Here is a 6,005-nt window from a genome sequence, read left to right as displayed (position 1 = left end):
GACCACTTCTGTAAGCAGGACTCCGAAACTCCAAACGTCGGACTTGATTGAGCACTGGCCGTGCTCGATTGACTCAGGTGCGGTCCACTTGATGGCATAGGGGGCACCTTTAAAATAACAACATCTGTTGAAAAAGGCCAACATGACGGGAAAAAAATATGAAAAATAATTGTGAATAAAAACGCAACTTGAAATTGAAAACAGGTGCGCCAATGGCGGACTATGTCATAATTTATCTTTTTAACTGCCTTAATGTTGAAGTTAACGAACTTAAAAGCTGGCAGACTATTTTGGTATTCTGATTTGTGTTTACAAAATATCTTTCAGAAATGTGCCAGGACTTCACAGCCTCACAGCACGTATTTCAGGAACTTCAGAAAGATAAAAGCCCTCACAGACGTGGGTAAAATTGTGTGAACTTTTCAAATAAAACCTTACTGCATTCGATTTGGCAAAAATGCGACGGGTAGAAACGTACCCAGTTTAGCAATGTACATGCCGTCCACAGTGTGTTTTGCCATTCCGAAGTCGGCGATCTTGCAAATTAGGTTTTCACCAACCCAGATTTTGCCCGCCCTCAGGTCCCTATGGATGTAGTTCATCCTTTCGATGTAAGTCATGCCGGTTGCAATCTGTACGAGAGATTTGTAGGTTGGTAACTAGAAAGGTTTTACAAACCAGGGATGCAAAAATATTAGAGGAAAAGGTTATGCTATTATGATACAATCAAAATTAAAATACGTTTATTGCCGGTTTCGAATGTCGGTCGCAATCTGCTCAAGAGAGATAAAATATTGCAAAAATGTCCTTCTTGCCCGGTAGGCTGGAAATGAAAACAGAAAGAAAGTATGTAGTCTGGATAGTTTTGTGCCAATTAAATGTGTGTTACTAGCTTACACCTAACAAAGCCGATTTAGTGCTACAAGATGGTTATAAGGGCCGTTACCTGAGTCGCGATGTTGATGTGATCAGTGATGGTAAATTGGTGCCCCTCAGCGTGCTTTAAACAGTCCAACAGTGTGCCGTGTAACATATATTCGGTCACGATGCAGCTTGACACGTTTGGGACAACGCCGAGAAACACAATGACGTTCTCGTGACGCAAGGTCGACATAAGCTTAGCTTGCGCAATAATTTCTTCTGAAGACTTTGCTCCGATTTCGAATTTCTTAATGGCAACCTGTGTTGATCCGCCCCACCATCCTGTTGGACAAATACAGAGCGTCTTTTGAGAGACAAATGTCAGCAAAAATTTACAAGCAAAAATGTGTAAAAATATGCAGAATGTGCACACATTTTTAAAGGCATTTTAAAGACATGTTGAAATGACCGCACATTTCTGTACATTTTGAAGAAATGTAGAAACATAAATTTTTTCCATATCCAAGTGCTATAAAGAAAATTGGGGAACACACAATAAGACCTAAAAAGCAACAATACCTACAGCAAAACAATCTATAAAACCATTATATTAAGACCAACGACGTAATACAGCCAAATACGCAATAGGCCTAATATCCAGTACAGCATAAGATCAAAATCATCTGAATAAGACCGAAATCTGTCGGAATAAGGCCTAAATTAATCGGAATAAGGTCTAAATTAATCGAAATAAGGCCTAAATTCATAGAAATAAGGCCTGAATTCATCGGAATAAGTCCTAAATCTATTGAATAATTTTAAGAAGGCTTAAATGACCAAAATAACGCCCTAGCCTGGTGGTTGGGGTATGTGACGATCGGGGGCCATCGGTCTGGCATCGCCGTTTTGGTGATTGCGTTTGGACGCCTTATAGTCTGACTGGCGCCTTCAAGGCGTCGCTGTTTTGGCATCGGACGTTTGGTCCCGTTTGGGGTTATTGGTGGGTAATTAGTGATGAAATTATTAGGGGCGTCATTAATGTACTTCGTGGTGGGGTTTAGGGTTTGTTAAAGTGTTGTTTGGCCCTTATTCTGACCATTTAGGTCTTATTCCGTTGGATTTAGGGTTTGTTAAAGTGTTGTTTGGCCCTGATTCTGACCTTTTAGGTCTTATTCCGTTGGATTTAGGACTTATTCCGATACAGAAAGTAGTGATACCAATATGTATTAGTCCTTTTTTTGGATTTATTCCGAATGGTGTTTTATTCTGACGTGGCTGTTGTTCTTAACTCGCTCGGTCTTATGGCAGGAGTCCGAAAATAGTTCGTAATGAAGGTAATGTATTTAAATTTTATTAAACAAAGTACGGGTTTTTGTCTTACATATTTCGTCAATAAATTCCACTCTTTACCGTTTTGCCCGTTCACATAACGGACGCTTACATATTTAACTGCATTATTTAAAAAATGGCAAGCGCGGGCTTACTATGCAAAAGGAGAATCGTTCATAGATGGTAAAAATAATTAAAACAAAAACGAAATCGTAATTAACTTTAAAAAATAATTCATTATCTCACAATTTCCCTAAACCCTGGTTGAAAGCGAGTTGAGTTCGTTCGTAACCATTGCTAAATAACACAAACACGGGTAACACTGAAAAAAACAAAAAATATTTTTATGCCTCTACCTGTGTAAGTTTTTCCATACATATCTTCAGAGAATTCCTCTTGGAACACCAGCGACTCTCGGCGTATTGTCTTTACATCCCGACCAATGGTGCCGCTGTCAGCTGCATTTAGATAACACGAAGCTAAATGCCAGCATGTCAATGTGATAGTTAATTAGACAAAAACACACAGAAAACAGTGATTTAAACTAGTTGTGCTCCATTTTGTGGATCGGAGTCAATACAACGGTGTTACAATCGGGTAGACAAGCGGTACTCGTTCAGTACTACTCAGCTATTAGTGCTTATCCGAGTCATATCAAATCGTTATTTTGGAACACTATATACGGATCTGTTCATAAGTCGAAAAATAACGGCCCAAATAGACGTTAAAAGCGACAATGGTGAAAATAACGGCCCAAATAGACGTTAAAAGCGACATGGTTTATTTTAAAACGCTTCGGCAATTTCTAATGCCATCATCAGTGATATGAAGGCCACATCGGTTGCACCCGTTTATACACACTTTGGTCGCATCAAGAAATGATAAGAATGATAAAAAACGTGCGAAACAAGCGTCGCAAAAAGATAGATAAAAAGGTGCGCAGCAAAAACGAGGAGCGAGGTGTAGCCACCTGAAAATAAAGCATGTCGCTTTTAACGTCTATTTGGGCCGTTATTTTCACCATTAAAATCGTTTATTGTTTTTAAAAAAATTAAAAAAAAATTACATGACTTTTGCACTTTGCGTTTTGGATATATGTTTTTTTTCATGACGGTAAAGAATTGTGTTTTTTTTGGCTTAATACACGATCGGACCGCTGGAATTTCGAAGATAATGGTCTAATGAAGCATCGTGCATTTATAGAAATAAAATGAATTGTTTTATTTTCTCGACTCTACTATGAACTATTTAAACTTTCATGGATATCATCGGAGATCATGTACCACTTTTATCAAAACAATGTAACTTTTACTTTTGGTTTATTCATACACATTTTTGGTGGAAATCCTTTGTAAAACTGCAAATATTTTGCAGTGATTATTTAGTGAAAGGGTTTATCGCAAAAACTTATCAATACATTTTATTACTTGATAATAAGGAATGTTAGACTTGTAGATTTGTACGTCTCACCTCTTGTCGATTTTGCTGTGTTTCTGGCTGGTTTTCGACGTAGCGATGCTAAATAAACAGTAAATTGTCAACACAAATTTTACAAACAACAAAATGTTTTCAAAAAGTCGAACGGTCCTATTGTCTTTCATCTTCAATGTTGAAATGACTATGTAATTGGAATGACAAGGGAAGTGGGGGGGCAGGCCATGAACCCAACAAACTATATTTAATTCAAACTATTACCAAATAAAATCGTAATTTGTCGTACGTAAAGGCTCTGTGCATATTATGGAATGTCGCGGTGTTAATATTTTAACTTTACAAAGTGCAAATTATATGCAATACAACAACTTAAACGAAATGTGTTTGTCGCCTGGCGATATTACTAAGAGATTAAATTGTAATTATAGGCACGAATTCGATCGGCAACAGAGTTTGTTTTATAATAAGTTGTTTTTTGATGTTATGCTATTACGTAACATATGACGTCATCACTGAAATTTTCATGCGCCAAAACTTTGTGCTGGATGCGCCCCAGTGTGTTACAAAGGCATTATTTCAGTATGACATAGCTTATGACGTCACTTCTGAAATTTTCATACATAAAAAATTAATGCTAGATCCGCCCCTGGTTGTTACCAATGCATTATTTCATTTAACTGTGCACAATTTTTGTATGTTGTTTTTTGTCTATTGGGCCGTTTGAGAGTAAACAGTATCAACAATTTAGTATTAAGAATAATGTATTCCTATAATAACATAATCTTTTCAATTTAAAAAAAATTTACAAAGATATCCAAACTGACCTCGAGGTATTGGAGTTGGTCTGTTGGCGACGAACTCACTTTGTTGTGTTTCTGAAAGCATACAAAATTACAAAAAAATTCTACTAACTATTTGGTTCATTCACAATGATATATTAAAAGTTCATCAAAGAGTAGTTAAGACGTAAAGTGTTTTACCGTTGTGATTGAAAATGATTATTTTCACTCCAATTTTTCATACTAAATATAATTCATTGACCAACAAAATAAATGTTTTTCTAGCGCAAACGATATATTAGCAGTTTGTGCGCAATTTCGTCCAATGAATTTTTACGCCATGTGTTTTGGGAAACGAAAATCTGCCAATTTTTTTAATTTGGCTGGATGTTTACATAAACGATTGCCTTCTTTCACTAAATCGCAAGGTACGGACGCTCTTAAAATACAGATGCGATTTCAAAAGTTGTAGCATCAAGAGAAAACCGATGTCAAAATTTGAGTTTTTTAGCAAAGCAAAGGAATATCTCAAAAATAAAGCCAATTGGTGAAAGCCATGCCATTTTGGGATTGTGAGGCATCCAAATATCCGCGAACCAGTGACACTTTATTGGCGCTATAATGTGTGTTGACCAGTGATCGACAACAGATGTAATGTTAGACAAAATCGCGTACACATGTCGATATTGTTCCTACTGTTTGCAATTGTGACTTCCCATGTATAAGATGGGCCAATGCACAGCTTTAGTTTTTGTTTGTACTCTCAGGATTATTGAACTACTGCGACAATATGTAAATAAACCTTGCACGTATGGGCGAGCACTGCGCAAATATTTGCACAACATCGAAACGGCTTGCGCAGGAATCGAAGTTTCATACCACGTACATGAGTCGATGAACAAATGCTGAAACCAACGTCAGTTGTATATCGCACAGTTTACACATAGCCATACTCCATGTGAAAACAAACGGCTGATTTGTAACATTTGTTTAACCCAAGCCCGGTTTCAGTGTCACTCGAAAAACAGTGTGCTCTACATTTTAATATATATTGAGGCACATTATTCGTACTAGGTTTCACGCTTAATCTTAATAACAAACCAAGTAGCAATATCAAAAGTGTCCTGTAAAATTGGTTTATTTGTGCAATATCCTCTATCGTTCATAATGTTAACCACTAACCTGTTGATATTGACACAGATGCCTCTGATAGAGAAGAGACGACAACTTGTTCCTCTGAAGGTGTATAACAAATGCTATTAAATTAACGCATTTCAAATATACCTATTGTTTTATTAGGGTGAAAGCAATCGGACAACACATTACGCCACTTAGTGAGCTATTCTCAATGCAAAGCTGCATATTCGGAGTGGGTATGGCTGGATTTGAGTAACCGACCGAAATGTAACGTGGTTTAGTAAATTAAACCAAAATTAAACTCAATCAAGGTATAACAAGAAACTAACAGGTCGGTTATGGAAATACCAAAATTGCAGTCGCCTGGCTTTCCTTCGTTTACCTAACTATAGAGGTGTACCTGCGAACTACAAATGGCGACATGTTTTTGACACACATCTACTGTTGGATAATTGTGCAAACCTG

Source organism: Ascidiella aspersa, chromosome 2, assembly GCF_963924565.1.
Source record: "Ascidiella aspersa chromosome 2, kaAscAspe10.2, whole genome shotgun sequence".
NCBI lineage: Eukaryota > Metazoa > Chordata > Ascidiacea > Phlebobranchia > Ascidiidae > Ascidiella > Ascidiella aspersa.
The sequence above is the reverse complement of the archived record's forward strand: the minus strand, read 5'-3'. Positions refer to the sequence as shown.